This window comes from Drosophila navojoa, chromosome 5 (genome assembly GCF_054131105.1).
Source record: "Drosophila navojoa isolate 15081-1374.11 chromosome 5, UAZ_NAV_1.0, whole genome shotgun sequence".
NCBI lineage: Eukaryota > Metazoa > Arthropoda > Insecta > Diptera > Drosophilidae > Drosophila > Drosophila navojoa.
The window spans coordinates 16532325-16550703 of NC_142893.1; the positions used below are offsets into that span (position 1 = coordinate 16532325).

Consider the following 18379-nt stretch of genomic DNA (forward strand, 5'->3'; position numbering starts at 1 on the left):
AGGCAAAGCCCCAAAAGCATAGCCAAAGCCATAAGCTGAAGCCGCTTAAGATGGAGCCGCAACGCAGCCGGGCAGGAGGCGGCGGCAGGGGCAAGACAATGTCGGCCAAGTGGCGGGCGGCATAATCAGATGTATTTGATGCGGCAGCCACAGTGAAGACCAGCCAGAAAGACTGAAACTGAATTGCTAGGCGAGCTCAGTGGGCTTTGAGATTTAGAGGAAATCTTTATAGCTAAGTAATAAAAAAAGAGGCTAGTTTGTTTTATTTATTTTTATTTATTTTTTTATTATTTTATTATTATTTTTTTATTATTTTTATTATTTTATAATATTGATTTTTAAATTTTTTATTTAGGGTTTCTTTCAATTTATTCTATATTTTATTTTAATTTTTAATCTAATTTTTTGTATTATTATTTTTTTTATATTAATTTTTTTTATTTTTATTTTTTTTATTGTATTTTATATTGTTAATTTAGCATTTCTTTCAATTTATTCTATATTTTATTTTATATTTTTGTAATCAAATTTTTTGTATAATTTTTATTTTATATTAATTTTTTTATATTTTTTATATTGTATTTTATTTACATTGTTTTAAAGTACATATTTTTTTTTATTATTTTCTGAATTTTCTTGTATAGTTTATTATATTTTATCGTGTGCCATTTTTTGTTATATTTATTTATTTTTTTTTAACTTTAATTTTGTTTTATATATTTTTATTAACAAATATTAAATTTTCACTCTCTCACTCTTCTTTCATCTTGAAAATATTTCAGTTCTTCTATTGGCAGACATTACTGTACCCACTTATATTGAACGCACAGCATAGCTCTTGCTTTTAAGCCAATTTTACCTGCTGGCCAAACAAAATCCAAACTAAAAGAAAAAAAAAAGAAACTATCTTAAAATCATGAATGATGCACTCAGAGCTCCCATCGAACCACTGGGAAAGGCAAAGCAAATGATTTGTGTGCATATTTTCTTAGTTTCTTTTCAAACTTTATTTATTTGGATGGAAAGGAGAGGCTGGCGATTCGTTTCATTTCATTTTGAATTTGGTACGCATCGATTTCGAGATTTTCCGATTTGAATTTGCATTTATATTAAGTTTAGTGTTTCGGGCTACAAAGGCGTCACGGACTGTAATTGCCTTGATTGATATGCATTTTGTTTCGATTTTGTCTTCTTCAAACTCTTCAGCTAGTTGCGCTCACACATGACAGGTGAAAGGCTTTCACCTGTTGTTCAGCTAGCCCAGTCCGCCTTTAGCCTTTATATATTTAAGGGAGTGTGTGAAGCCAATGCGGCATATGAATATATACTATTTATCAGTTTGAGGAAATCTCAGTCCAGAGTACGTGCTGGTAATTTTTTATGATCCTCATCAGCGTCAGACGGCTTGAAATTGGCATTGTAATCGACATCATCTTTGAGCTGCATAGCCATAACGAAATCTGAGCTAAGCAGAAAGTGAGACGCCCTCACCTCAGATCCCACCTTCTCTTCTCTCTCCTTATACTCTTCCTCGTTTCGAACCAAAACTTCTCATGCTCATCTTCTGGCACGGCCCACGGCTCGCTGCTCTTCCGTCTTATCGAACTTTAATAATCTGACAGTTTGAGTTTAAATGAGTCGTCGTCGTCGTCGTCTCTGGTTCGCTGACTAACTGCTCGCTCTCGGCTGCTGCTGCTCAATGGGTTTGCATTTAATATGACGCTTAATGCTGTTGATCCGACTTCAGTTTGACACTTTTGTGGGCAGCCCGAGTCTGACAGACAGATCGGATTGCTCCTCTGCCAGCCCAGCCAGGCTGATTGTGGCACAAGTGTCAATCAATGCCCACTAAATGTCGTCCATTGAGGAAATGGGTTTCATCCGCATCAGCCGAGGGCGTTCTATAAAGTCAATTATGGGTCATATGCGCGGCTAATGCACTTAATGCTAGCGAGATTAAGTCGTTGACTGACAATTAAAATGGCAATCGACTGCGAGATGGAAAGTATTTATCACAATGACAATCGGGAACAGAGCTAAATGTGATTTAAACAACATGAAATCGAGAATATTTCTGTATGTAATTTCTTGGGAATATCTTTGGGTGTTAGGTGATCAAGTATTTCTTTTCTTTTAATTTCAGCTAAAAGAGATCAAGGATAAGATGGAATGACAATCAGAGCTGCCAATAGGCAGATAGTTTAAGTGAGTACATAAGCTGTGAGAGTTGATTGCAGCATCAGTTTGAGCAATGCTGAGATCGTTGGATGAGATAGCAAAGAAAGGTGAGGCTGCAGGAAAATTTGAAATGGGAATTGAAAATTCCGCACAGCTACATGAAGCTCATGAGCTGCTTCATTGATCTATGCAATAATGAATCTTCATTATCTCATTGCTTCATTGTTTCATTGCTTCATTGCTTCAATCCTTTGCTGTTTCATTGCTTCATTGTTTCATTGAGGCATTCTTTCATTGTCTCATAGAACTCACTGCTGAACTGCTTTGCTGGTTCATCCATTCATTGATTCTTTGCTGCAATAATAAAACAATTCTTATCTCTTTCCTGTTTTCAAGTTTCCTAGATACCCTGCTTGATTGCTTCATTGTTTCATTAATTCATTGCTTCGTTGTTTCATAGCTTCACCGATTCATTGCTTTTCCCTTTACTGTTTCATTGCCCTATTATTTCATTGTTTCATTAATTCATTGCCGCGTTGTTTCTTAGATTCACTGGTTCATTGCTTTTCTCCTTTACTGTTTCATTATTCTATTATTTCATTGTTTCATTGTGTCTCTAATTCATTGCTTCGTCTTTTCCAAGCTTTATTGCTGCATTGCTTTTTTCCTTTTCTCCTTCATTGCCCTTCTCTTTCATTGCTTCATTGTTTCATTGTTTCATCACTTCATTGCTGCACTGCTTTACTAATTCATCGCTTCATAGACTCATTCCTTAATGCATTGTTTAATCTTTTCCTATTACCCTGCTTTCTTAATGCATTGTTTGATTGCTTCATAGTTTCACTGCTTCCTTGTTTCATTGCTTCATTTCCTATTTTCTTCGATACTTCATTGGTTCATTATTTCATTGTTCCATAGTTTCAATGCTTCATCGCTTCATTCTTTTATTGCTTCATTTTTTTATAGATTCTACGTAGATTTAGATAAGTCGCTTTAAAGCCTGTTAGAGCACACGTAAATATATTTGAATATAAACCTTTACAGCCTACGCCTTTACTCCCTCTAAGCCTACGCAAGCTCCATATATCCTCTACCTACCTCTACATACCAATCCCTATACATCCTTAAGCCCACAATAAACTGCATCAAATTGAGTTTCATATATTCGCTTACCTCAAAATATGCCCACAAATGTAATGAAATGTGAACACCCCCCGAAATGTAAGTCAGTTCACAACTTTCGCCCCACACGGAAAAAACAATAAAACTCCGAAAGTCATCAGAAAGTTGTTTGTGGAAAGTGAGCATATCAGGCCGCAAGCTAAATGCCATTTAATGAAATATGCAAATGAATTTGTATTATTATGCACCAGGGTCTGCCTACCCAGCAATCTACCTATGGATGTCTCATCAGCATAGGGCGAGCGAGCGAGCGTCTGCTATAATCAAAACAAACCTATAATTTGTTTTAACAAGTGAAACGCCCCAAGTTTCATAATTTATCCCTCACATATTGAGAGGGAGAGCGAGCAAGACTCGGCGCCAGCGTAAGAAAACTGCCAAGCAGCCGTGCTGAGGAAGCTCATGAGCTGGGCTCCCCTTCTTGAAAATGAAGTCGCAGAATTGGTGCAGACAATTTGCATTCAGTACTTTTCCCCCTAACTTCAAGGGCTTCGCGGAATTTCAGCAGGGAAAGCGAACGCTGAAGGATGCCAGACATTCTATTAGTTCATTAACTCGGTGCCACAGCGTTGCCACCTTGCTGACGGACAGACAGAGCCAACAGTCGGCAGTCATAACAATCTCATTGGCTCACCTCAAAGACAAATCAATTGATGTGACCTGCGTCTAGACAGCGTGGGCCCACGTGCCAAGAGATATTTGTGGCATAAATATTATACAATCGTAATTATAAGAAATACAGGTCCGGCACACAAGCAAGCTGTAATCTAATCAAAGAAATTATCAAGCAGTCGAGAGAGAGAAAAAACTAAAAAGTGAAAATGCAATTATTATTTCAATTAAAAATACGCAACTCTGTTGCATTGCTATGGAAACTATGCCAATGGAGGGGTACATAAAAAAGAAATATTGAATTAAATACCAGACAGTGGCAATAAAATAGATAGATACAGACAGAGACAGCGAGAGAGGGAGAGAGAGAGAGGAGGGAGATGGGGGAGCGTGCGGTCTCTGGCTGCCCAAAAAACAGCTTCATTTAAATGGCACGCAAGGGACCTCTGGACACTTCGCTGCTTGCCAAACCATTTTTCCGCTTTTCCCATTTTCATTTGCACTGCGTACGTAATGAAAAAACACAAGCAAAAATGTTGCAGTGCGGCTTTAACGACTGCACAATGCCTGTTCAGGATACGAGAAGGAAAGGGCGTACCGCAGGTAGAGCTCTTTTACATTATAGGGTATATTTTTTTCCGATTATTTGCTTTATTCGCTATATATTTTAGATTTTAGGCTCTTGAGGAGAGTATATATTTCAAATTTTAATACTTAAGGATTTTAAATAATATTTAAGAGACACCAGTTAATATATTACGAAAATCCAAACATTTTCTCAGACGACTTTACCCACAAGTATATATTCCAAATTTCAAGTCCCGAGCTTCAATAGCGGACAAACAGAAGAAAATATGACAGATGAGCTAATGGCGTGTCTATTGGCTAGTCGGACAGTCGCTCAATCGGATAGCTTTGCACTCGGACGAGTATTCCGCAAAGCCTATATGCTCATTTTCCATTCTGATTGTGCATAAAAACTTCACACACACACACACAAATACCAACAAAATGTTGAGCGCGTATTAAATAGTTGCCATTTTTTGCGCTCACTGTACGTGCGTACACTCTCCCGACTCCCTTTCTCTCTCTCTCTCTCACACACTTTTTTTCTGCCCTGCTGTCTGCGCCTTGGGGCCTGTGCTTTGCGCTCCGTTACGTATTCGGTTCATAGAAGTAAATAATTTTCAGGTTCAAGTGGCATATAATTTTTTTGGTATTTTTTTTTTTTTTTTTTTGGCCACCCACGCCGAAACTCGACAAATTGCATCCATAGGCATTTGAGTGTGTGTGTGTGTGTGTGTGTGTGTGTATTGGTGTTGGTAGTGGGGCCGCCTACATAAATAACGCCATTAAACATGTTCGGCGATGGGCAACAACGTTTCGTCCTCAGTTCCGGCTAGCCCGGTGCTCTATGCGTCCCTGAGCTCCATTTTTATCAGCCGCCCATTTCAAGTTTCTAAACAACATACTTTTTTCCCCCTCTCTCTTTCTCCCTCTCTCTCTATCTCTTCAATGGCAACAACTCCTGGCTATGTTCTGGTCTTGGCGCAGGAACTGGTCTGACTGGTGTCCTGGCTGCCTGGCTGGCTGGCTCCATTCATGTCTGCCATATATCAAACGAGCCAGCTCATGTGTCTGAGCCCTGTCGTGCGGTTGCCTGACTGCCAGCCTGTTTAGTGTCCTGGCCAAGTCCCCTGGCCCTGAATGCCCTCCACTCTCGCTCCCTCTCTATACCACTGCCCCTGCTTCTCGGCTTAATTGCCAAATGTGTTTAGGTGTGGTTTTCAGCCATGTGCCACAGCACAACATCCAAACATCCGAGCATCGCACAGCAGCTCGCTTTGCCCGCTTTGCCCCATTGTTCGCTCGGCTTCTTTTGGTATATTTTTCTGCACGTTTCGCCAGGGTAAGAGAATTAAAAATACGGCCAGAGCCAAACGGGATTGGGCATGGGCATCGGATACACGGCGTGTACCTATCACTCTCTTTCGCTCCCACTCGAGCCAAGTGGCAACGGCTATGCTATGCAACGTTCCAACAGCTGTGGCCCGTTCGCTCGTTCAATACATCGCTTGAATTTGCATGTTTGGCTGCCTCTCGAACGTTGAGCCGGGGCTGCCTATTCAAGTTTTATGGCTGCCATTTGAGAAGTATCTGTCATGGGCAAGAAGAAGAAGACTTTCTATTTGAACTGAAGCTGCGGGCATGGCATGATATTTTACTTGTAGCTAGATGAAGAGAAGCCGGAAAACTAATTTTAAGATTATAATAAAAGAATCTTTTGGGAAAATGTCCATTATTGATATTATAAATGTGGTCTTTAGATGTATACAATATAAGAATACATAGACTAGTATTTTAACATCAAATGCTTTCACGGCTTTATAAAGGAATTACATGAACCACAGCTAGAAAAGGAAAAATACTTGATAAACTTTTCAGTTTTCTACCGAATTCGAAGAAGGCAAAATACTTGAACAACTTTTCTGTTATCTATAGAACTTGAAGAAGGAAAAATACTTGATCAACTTTTTAGTTATCTATAGAACTTGAAGAAAGATTTGATTTATATCTTATAATATAATATAATAATAATACAATTTTAATATATGATATAATGAATCTATTAAATCTCTTTTCCACTTCCTTCCATACCTTTTTATAGGGTATCTGCTGGACCATGACTTACTTCATCTCAATATAGCCAGCTTCAATTCGAAATCTCTACATTTTGAAGCTTACGCAACCAACGTCCATTATTAATGCTTCCTCAATATCGAGCAGAAATTAAAAGTTTACTAAATGAAAGAGTACAACTAATTGATTTCTCGTGTCTGCGGTGCAGGGCGGTGGATGGGTGGGTTGACGAGTGGAACTACCACTAGGAAGTGCCCGAAAAACAAATTTAGCAAACACGGCGGCGGGGGGCAGGTAAAAATGTCAGCAGAAAATAAAAGGAAATACAACGCAAGTAAACCAAAGTCAACAATGGAAAAACAATGCAAATAAAAGGTTGAGGCGCGGTACGTGATAAACGCGACAATTTCGTGTCATAAACAAATTATTCGACAGAATTGCATAAAAGGAATGAGACAGCAAGTGAGAGAGAGCGAGAGAGCAGACAGATATGAAACAGTGAGCGAAGGCACACAAAGTAGCCATAATAAATGATTAAATAAGCGTAATTATCACCTTTATGCTGTGACGCCGACAGCGACAGCAGCGCCAGCAGCGACGTCGACGCCAATGCCAGTGGCGACAGCGGCGTTGACGTTGACGTTGACGTGACTACAAGGCGATGGCCCAAAAGAATGATGGCGGCACGCATAGCCTGCTATCACTCTACCGCTCCCGCTCCCTCTCTCTCTCTCTCTCTCTCTCTGCCTCTTTTTTCATGAGCGCGACATTAAAACAAATTTTATTACTTTAATTACTTTATTTACATTTCGCCAAATGGCAGCGAGCGACGTCAGCGTCATGCATTAAGCAGGATAGCGGAAGCTAACGGAGGCATGCGAAAGGCGAACGAAAAACGTGAAAGAGAACAAAAATACTAAACGAAATGATTAACTAGAAAATACCCTGTGTTTAATCAAGTAAAATATAAAAGTATATTTAAATATGAAACCTGATATATACAAATATTTATTTAATTAAATATTGATCAATTTAATTTAAATATATGTCAATAAATATATATCAAATATAAATTAAATATATATTTATTAAAAAAAATACGTGCCTTTTTTTTATTTTTAATATATGTCTACATGCATTTAATTTAAATACATTTTCAATTCAATTTGATTAAATTTATAATTATTACCATTACTTATTTATTTAAATTAATAATACGCATAAACAAAAAAAAATAAAAATTTGTTTTAAATAAATTTTTTTATTAATTTTTTGTTATATATTTTTATTTACTTATTTTTTTTAATATATTAAAATAAATATAAAATTGAATCCAATTAAATACTTGTTTATTGAACTAAAATATACAGGAATTTAATTTAAATATATTCAAATAAAAATTTGAATATATATGTATGTATATATATTTATTTAATAATTCATCTATTTAAATATGTATACATTTACATAAATAAAATATATTAAAAATCTAAATATAAACTTAACTTTTGCATATTTCAAAATGCCTAACTGCGTCAATTAAACCTCATTTCTCTTGTTTTTGCTTACAGGGCATTAAAAGAAACCTAAAAGAACAACAAGAAACAACAAATTCAGTTCACTTTGCCCCACTGCGAGACGTGGCACATGGGTAATTGTTGTCCTGATGAGCTGCGTCATGCAATGTGTTAAACTTGCCAGTTGGCACCAAAAAAAAAAACAAAAACAAAGCAGACAGAGAGAGAGTGAGTGAGAGACAATGGGAAAGCGACAGTTAGACCATATGAGAGTGAGTGAAATGGAACGCGCTGTAGCTGGATGAAGGCGTAATGTGCCCTTGTAACGGTACATTAACATAGTCATAATTTAATTAAAGCTTCAGGCGATTGTTGTTATTGTTGTTGCTGCTGCGACTGAGGTTAGCTGAGGCTAAGGCTAATGACAGCCCAAGATATCAGTTTCTGAAGTGAAGCAGAGTAATGTGAGCTTTTGTACTTATAGATATAAGTATATGTACGTATTTATAGACATCTACATGACAATGGACTATGCCATATTATGATGAAGAAACACCTCTATTCTACTCAGAATACCTATTCTCTGACAAGTTTTGATAACTGTACAGATTCTGTTCTATATTAAAAATTTAATATTAATTAATATTATTTATAATATATATTATATATGTTTTTTGTATTATTTATTTTATATTTAATACATATGTGAAAAGGCCTGTTCCTATCTTTCCTATTAGATTCGATCTTTATATTCCCATTCCTGCCTAAAATGTTCTTTTAAATATTCAAAAAGAATGGAATTATGCAGAATTTTTTTTTAAGGATTTGTATACATAGTATATATTCATTTTAATTTTGTTTGTTTTATTTCAACAATCTATATTTAATTTTATTTATAGTACTTACATGTATATTCTATTTTACTTAATTTAATTTAAACAAATTCCCTATATTGTTTAAAAATATTTTAAAAATTTTATGTTAAGTTCAAAGTCAAAGGGTAAGTTCATAAGTCAAGGTTAAGTCATACTCTAGCCATACAGTAGAGGATTAACTGCTGCATTAAAATATACGCTTCAATTTGACCTAAATGAAGCCAGGGAAAATATGAAAAGTCATTTTGACTTTGGCTGCGCAAATAGAAGGCGAAATAGAGCAGGAATGAAATTTCTATAGACTTGGCCAACAAACAAGCTGCAAAGGCCAACGGATGGAATTTAATCGATTGCAAAAAAAGAAAAAAAAAATTGATGACCATGTGTGATTAGGAAAATGTGTTGAAGCAGCTGGAGCTGGAGCTGGAGCTGGAGTTGGAGCTGGAGCTGGAGCTGGAGCTGGAGTAGGGAAGTGCACAGAGGAAAACATCCAATTGGACACACGCACGCAGCAAACGCGTTTTAAATGCGCTTTTAAAGACCATTAGCCAAGCTCACTTTGAATGAGCCAAGACGATGATGAAGCCAGAAAATATAAAAAACAGGTGGCAAGCTCTTTGTTTGCTGTCTCTGCTTCATCTGCTGTTGCAGCAGCATCAGTTAATTAGTTACCCGTTTGCCTTCTTTGACTACATCCTCCATTAGCTAGCAGCAGCAGCAGCATCTTCTCTTTGATGTTTTATTGATGATTTCGGTGATTAGTTCCAGAGCTATATAGCACTTCCATCTCTCTCCCTCTCTCTCTCTCTCTCTCTCTCTCTCTCTACTTCCTTGTGCGCTCAGTGCAATGCAAATACTTTTCACTCTTGGCAACAAGTTGCTTTAATTGCGATTTAATATTTGCACTACCGGCACTACCAGAGCCAGAAGGAGAGTGAGAGTCAGAGAGAAAGACGCAGCACCTTAGTCAATCATCAATCAAATTGTGCTGTGGCTGCGGCTTCTCTTGGTATTTGTATTTGTTTGCCGCTGATAGAAAAGAGATTAGAAGAGCTGCTGGGAAAATAATATCTAATCTCTTGTAGCTGTAGGCGAAAGGTGACCCAAGTGGTTTTAGCTCGATAATGAGTTGAGCTGAAAATGAGAGTCGAGGTCTATTGAGCGACTTAATTGTTTTTTAACTGTAGCATTTTCACACGCTCTTGAAGTGCGCGTATTTGGAGCTGGTGTGGGAAGAGCTTAGCAGCATAATGATTAAATAATGTGTATATAATGTAAATATAATGTATATAATATATATAGCATATATGTGATTTTATTTAATATTTATATATGATATTAGATACAAAAACTGACATATAACAACTAAGTCTATATGATTAGGTTTATCATTTCTTTATTTGAATTAAAGTTTATAGAATTTGAACACTATTAAAATATAAGAAAATTTTAAAAATGATTTTCTTTTTTTATTTATTTATAGAATATAATTAGGAATGAAATGAAAATATAATAATATTTTCAATGTTAAGGCAATAGTTGATCTCCCTAATTAAATAAAATAAAATAATAAAATAATATTATGAACAAAAGAAAAATATAACAAAAATATTCAAAGTCAATGCAACAATTAATATCATTTTTTCTACATCTATAAAACTAATCTAGAAACAAAATAAATATATAAAAAAAATTTTAAATGATAATACAATAATTGATTTCCTTTTTTGTGTAGTTAAATTATGAACAAAGAAAAACATAATCAAAATGTTAAATGTGAATGCAATAATTGATATATATATATATATATATTTTTTTTTTATTTAAAAAAATATATTACATAGAAAATAAAAATGTAATGTTATTGCATTTATTTTTTTTTTTTTTCATTTATAGAATTTTATTATGAACAAAATACAAATTTAATAAAATTTTAAAATATATACGCAACAATTTAATTCGTTTTTTTTTTATTTTCAAAATTTTTTTATAAACAAAATAAAAATATAAAAAATTTAAAATGTTATTACAATAATTTAGTTCGTGGTTTTTGTTTTTTTCAAGTGCATATTAAGCTCATATACTCTTTATATATATATCATATCTTAATATATGTTATCATACACTATATCTTTAATATATATCTTAAATCTTAATAATTTACTTGCTTAAGAAACAATAATTCAAATTATGATCAAATGAAATAATTGCTTAACAAATTAAACGAATTCTTCTATATAATTCATTATCAAATCAAAATCATTTCACACTATTATATATCAAATACAAATACATAATAAATATGTAGTTTCAACTAAATTTTATTTGCAACTAATTCAGCTTCGTCCTCCAATTGAACTGCATATTTTGTTAATTATTTTCGGCTGCTCGAAAAAATCTCTGCCAACCGCCAATTAAATGACCACAGAATATCTCTCATTGCTCATCGGTCAATGGTTAATGTACAAATACTGCCGATTCTCGTCGATTGCCACATGCAATTAATGAACTTTTCGACAAAAGCAAATTGCAAAATGCAAAATGTTGCCAATTGGTGGCAAAAATTTTGTACAAACGAAACAATTAAAACACACACACACACACGCACACACACATAACAAGGTGCGTTAATTGAGCCAAACATTTGCGTAAGCGGACAACGTCATAATCATTCTGGATCATCATCATCATCGCGATGATTGAAATATTTTGTCTCTCTCTCCCTTTTTTTCGACATTTTTCATGCGGCTTTTCGGGCGACAAAGTGGAAAGCAAATCAAACACTTGACAAGTTTATGAATATTTCATTGGTAAACTCGCGGCTTTTTCTCACTGTCTGAGGCCGTTCGAAACGCGAATGCAAATCGAATCCGAATCAATTAGGGGCGCGGGTGGGGCGTGGGGGTTGGGTGTTTGGTTGTGTGTATTGCCATTACCATATGTCATATTTCGCGTGTGTTTGGCATTTAATTGCGCGTATTTCGATTGTAGTCGGTGGCTCTGCCGCAGTTTTCAATTAAAATTTATGAATCGCACGGCCCGCCCATCCGCATGATCCCATCCGAAATAGGCCCCACTGTGCGCATAAATTATGGAAATTCATAAATGCCAACAGAGCGGCAGCTAAGCCGGGCGCAATCGGGAATTGTTTGGGGAATTTTCGAATGCAGCCGCCAAATATTTGCGCACAAATATTTGTTTCTCTTATTTGGCAATGTTAAATGCATAAATATTTGCAGCCCTTTTGCTTTGCTTTTGTCTAGTTAGTTTTTTTTTTCTGCTGCATTTCTGCAACAATTTTCAATTAATAATTGTTTTGGCATTGAGGGTATTCCCTCCACTGCATTTTTTGGGGGTGTGTTGGCTGATTTTGACATTAGGCAAATTGAAATGTAATTGTTTTGCCAGAGCCGAAAGCCGAAAGCCGTTGCCAACTCAGTTTATTTAACTGCCAATTCCCTTGCCTTAACCCCAGCTCCATCGCCCTTTCACTCTCTGCAACTCTCCCTCCCTCTCTCTCTCTCTCTCTCTCTCTCTGTGTGTGTTAATGATGCAGCCACAAAATGCCGTTTGCATATGCTGCCACTCCCATGGGTTAGCGAAAATTGAATCTGGCTGCAGCAACAGCTCCAACTCCAACTCCAGCGCCAACTGACGCCAGTCGGCAGCAGATCAAAGCGCTGCCAAAGTCAAATACATATAGCTATATATATATATACATATATACTGATATGTCTTTATAGAAATGCCATAACCAGTGCAACGTTTGCATACAGATATGCACATGCATTTGCATTGATTGCCTTTACCCTTGATGAATTTGCAGCGCATTTGAAGCTCTTCTAATTATCATTCATTTACTGGCGGTTTCTCTGGGTATATGAATATTTCGAGTAACTGTAGAACTTACATTTTCTAAGCATATATGAGCAGAAGTAGAAGTAGACCAAATTTACCTGTAAATAAAAGAATTGGAATATTTTATGTTAATATCTTGAATATATAATATTACATGTAAAAGAAAATAAAACTCAATGCTTAAAATATTTCCAAAATTTATATACACATATAATTATACTTTAATATAATAGAAAAAAAAAAAATAAATAAATAACAGAAAAAAGAACAATACAAATTATATTTTTATTTATTTTTATAGATTTTTAATTTTCAAAATTATTATTTATAATTTTGTAATATATAATAGTTTAATCAATAAAAAACAAACTTATCTTTTTTCTAAAATTTAGTTTAAAATTTAAAAGTATTATTCATTAATAAAATTGACTAAGAAAATCAAATATTTGGCTATTAAATAAATTTCTTAACTGTATTATTATTTTTTAATGTACTATAAATAAATATAAAGCTACTAATAAAACTAACATATTTTAAAATTCATTTCATTATCAATAAATCGAAATATTACATTTTAATAAATATAATATAATATAATATACAAAATATAAGCAAACACAAATAAAATATTTAAAAATATTTACTTTCTCTACTAAATATTTAAATATCTCATAAATTTGTATATATTCATATATGAATATATAGATATTATATATTCATATATGAATATATATATTTAAAAATATATAAATATATATTTAAAAATTATTCTTTGTATGAATAAAATATTTTAACATTTTTAAAATTTAAAATTATTCTTTGTATAAATAAAATATTTTAACATTTTTAAAATTTAAAATTATTCTTTGTATTAATAAAATATTTCAAATTTTTTATACTATAAATAAAACGCAATTTTTAATTTTTCTAATCAGTTTTTGGATTTCTCATTTAATTATATATATTTATTATATAAAGATATATTAATATATATTTTAAAATTTGTCTCACTTTTCCTGCCCTAACATATACCTAACTAAAAGTTCAAGGTCTTTCAAGGTTTGAACTTCTTAAGCGAAAGGCAGCATATGTATATATATATTATATATGTGTACACATATACGCACTGATACATGTACTCAAAGCCCGCCCACCCCCTACCTCCACCCACTGCTTCGCCGATAATAATAAACTAAATGCTGACCCACCACAAAGTGTGACCCTTGACCTTATCAGAGTCCTTTCGTCGTGCTGCCAAAGTGCAACTAATGTCCACAGCTGTTGCCCGCACCAACAGCGCCACGCCCTCAACTCTCCACTGGCCAGCAGCTGGCCCATCCTCCATATATTCTATAATAAAACTGCATTAAAACGTCGCACCTAATTTCAATTTAAAATGAATAATTAAAGCCACTTGGTAGCTGGCCCTAAAACGGGTGTACGAACGAAATATATAAAATTTTAGGTAATTTGTAATTTTCCATTTGTTTTTCATTTCTATTGTTTTTCTCTCGCCAGGCACCGACAAAGCGCCAAATGTAGCCATATTTCAAGCCAACTTCCAGGTGAGTGCACATTATTCATTACCAGCCAAACAGCAACCCCTCGGCGATCCTGTGCTTAGGCGTGCCGTGTTGATGTGCATGTTATTATCCATTATATGGCCGGAGAGAAGAAGCAGCAAAAAAATAAAGGGCATAACCACCCCCACACACACACATCTAAGCACACACATGTGAGTTGCTGTTGTTGTTGTTCTTCACGTTGCCTTTTTAAGCATTATTAATTGTCTGCCATGTTTGCTCCTGCCACAGGACATATGACTGCCTTCCTCTCCCTCTCTCTCCCTCTCTCTCTTGGCACAGTTGGATTTGTCTGCTGTCAGGTAGCATTTGGATACGTATCTAATTTGGAAATTCATATTTTGTTTACTCAGCTGCGGCCAATGGGCCAAACCTGTAGCTAATCTATTTCTATTTAGCCAGATTTTATGGCTGAGTGAACTAATTTTTTGTTGCCTGTGTAATTTGCCAGAAAATTATTCCAGTTGGCGCGGAGAAGGTGAAAGTTCTAATGAGGGGAGGTTGGGGCTAAACTAAGATAGAGAAAGAAAGAAAGAGAGTGAAAGAGAGAGATATTATCTAGCGAACTTTGACCTCGAATTGTTGTGGATTTGCCTAGTAATGAGAGGAGGTTAGGGCTAAACTAAAATAGAGAGAGATAGGGAGAGATAGAGAGAGAGAGAGAGACAGAGATATCATCCAACGAACTTTGACCTCGACTTGTTGTAGATTTGCCTAGTAAGACGTCAAGTTCAAGTTGAGCTTCTCCTGCTGGCCTATGTTCACCTGCAATTTTTTGTTGTTCTCCCTTGAACTCTTTCGACAAATGCAATGTCACGTCCAGCTGGCTGCGCTTCCACGGGGCATGGCAACGCTCCCCACCCCAAAATACCAGCCCACTGCACTCGAAAATTGAACTTTCGGTCACAATTTGCATTTGCCACAAACAACAGACAAAGGAAAAACGGCAAAAAGCAAATGAAAATCGAAAACTAATGTCAGAAAAGTGCGCCACCGCAGGCCACAGAAAACCGAAAACAAAGGCACAAATTACACACGAGTCGAAGTCGAATATAGAGAGAAGGTTCAGAGCAGAGTTCGAGTCTGGCTTACTAGAGCTCTGTCTCTCTCTCTCTCTCTCTTTCTCTCTGGGCGATTTACTGGTTCAATTAGCTGGAAACGTTGATGTTTGCCCGCTATGAGCTGGCCCATAGCTGCAGGCCGGCTTTAGACCGATTTTCACAGAACATTCACAGAAAAACCAAGCGAAAATACAGACGAAAACAGCAAAGCAAAAAATATAACCCGACTAATAAGTACCCTATATATAGGGGCTAAGAAATGTTCAATAACTGCAATGGGAATCATGGCGAAGAAAATTAAGGGAACAGTTGAGCCGGAATAGCAAACTTATCTGATCATAATAGGAATTTCTTGTAAAGGGAACTTCTAGGAGAAGTGCAATACAATTTTCTTTGTTTTCCATTTATTTGATTCTTAAACCAAGATGACTTTCTCAGACCTTCAAACAACAACTAGACTTGCAAGGAAAAATAATCAATAATTCCTTTTGATAATGAAAACTTCCATTTCAATTTAGGGACTGGAATTCACATATGAATCAATATACTTTAATCTCCCTAGCGAAAGGAGAGTTAATGCATAAATGAATATATTTAAATCCTCAACAACAACATAGATCTTAAGCTTAAATTATACTCAGCAAACCTGAGTTGATTATATGATATAATCCATATAAATAGTAATATTGTACTTCGATGTGATAGCCAGAATTTGTATGCTAAAACTGCCCAACTATGTACCTACAAATCTGCTATATTCCATGTTATTTCAATGTTATATTCATGTTATAGTCAAACAATCTTCAACTTGACGTTACAAACTGCCACACTAAATCATAATACCCTCATGCGCATCTTGTAATGAGAAAGCCAAAGAGATAAAGAAACGTCTTGAAGCGAGGATCGCAGCGGTCAGCTTCAATTGGGCATAATTCGCTTATTTTATGCATGCAGCGGCTGAGATTACTGAGATCATAGCTCGAGCCAGTCCATAAGTTAAGATGTTTATTTCGTTTGTGCTTCGACTCGAGCTCGATCTTCGAACGGGCTCATAACTTAACTCTCCAATAGCCAGAATTAACTAACTCCCCGACTATCGACAGGCCACTATTCGAATCTGGGCTCTTGTGGGCTTGTTTTGACATGCTAATTGAGACACTTTGTGGTCTGGAATTTACGAGTTCTGATAGAGCGGTTCAAGCTCTTAAGATCAATTTTTGAATGAATAACAGCACGAAACAAGTGGAGCATATCAAATGAGCTTAGATTGAGCTACTTAGCCCGTGGTAGGCCGCAGCAACGACTGCGAACTTCTGTTCGACTCGCTGGCTACTGGGTTGGAGAGGGGGTGTTGCACGACAAACCCGTTTAGCTCTATGGCAACCTATGCTGCGTGGGTTAAACGACGAGGGTGCTAGCCGTTTCTATGATAAGTACAGGGATTTGGGGACTTTAACTATCCTCTGAGATGGTGCTGGTAAAGGCATTCCATATCTCTTCACATCTTGGCAACTTATATAACACACAGAATGATGCCATATCGGGACATTTCTTCAATTTAGTTAGTCGAGATCCTCCATAGGCTAACACCCTCAATTTCCTATCGAAATAATGGATCTGCTGGGTCGATAACCCGAATCTCCATTTTCAATAAGTAAAACTATGCAAATGTTATTGTTTTTTGCTCACATTGCATTTCTCTTAGTTGAGCTCATTAGCACTTTGAGAAAGAGAGAGAGCTGAGACCTAAAGCCCCCCCACTCCGTCTTTATCGTAATGCCCATATTCGAACCAGGTCTCTGTCGGTTGTTTTGACATGCTAAGTGAGACACTTTGCGGTCTGGAATTTATGAGCTCCGATAGAGCAGCTCGCGCAGCTCTTAAGATACCCCGTTTCTCTCCCTACCCTGTTCGGATCGTGCCTTAACGCTTTATTTATGCGATGAGCTTTCAGGCAGTTGTTGACGCATCGATGCGATTGCGAGTTACTCCGAATGTCTCAATCATCGCATGCGACTGTAGCTCACTTCTCCCAATGAATGATCGGACCTATGAAGACTTAGGAGACGCAGTCATTAAATAACCGGGCAATAAACGACCTAGTGTTAATTATTTCGCTATCGTTAGCTAAGCTCACAGCTTCCAATGTGGGTTAAGCAATTATTAAATTTAGCGTCTGGGCGACAAAGTACGAAACCGTATATATTGTTGACAAATACTTAGTCCAGTGAAATGCAAAGTCATGATATCTAAAGCCAGTGGAGCGTATCAAAGGGGGTCTACCTACTATAGAGACAATCGAAATTATTGTTAAATATTGTTATGAAACTATCGTATATTTTATTTACCTAAAGTAGTGCTAGGAACTTGTGGATATATAATATTTAGCGTTTTCTATGTACAAAATCCCCCCTTATATTAATTATATGATGACTAAGCCCCTGGTTTGATATATACAAAGGCATATTTAGTATAATTTACAACAGGTTTTATATAATTTTAAGCTAAAGCTCAAATGCGAGCGAGTGAAAGTCAAAAGGCGAGGGAGGATGACGGAGAGGTAGGGATATGATATGATATCAGAGAACATGCTCAAGTTCAAACAAAGAAGCTTCAATTGCATTGTGGCGAGCTCATATCAAAGTTTTAATTAAACAAAGCGACATAAAGAGAGATAGAGAGTATATATATATCATATAATATATATACATATATACCCACTCATATAGCTTTGTTTGGGTAGATTTAGGTATGCGTTGCCCGCGCTAGTCAACTGGAAAATATGAGAGATAGAGAGTATATATATATATCATATAATATACATACATATATACCCACTCATATAGCTTTGTTTGGGTAGATTTAGGTATGCG

The 18379-nt window shown here is 35.8% G+C and overlaps 1 protein-coding gene across 1 annotated transcript in view; it reads right to left on the reverse strand.

Moving 5' to 3' along the window:
* Positions 1-18379, reverse strand: part of Fili (Fish-lips) — a 121795-nt gene that overhangs the window by 72231 nt on the left and 31185 nt on the right. The window lies entirely within an intron of this gene.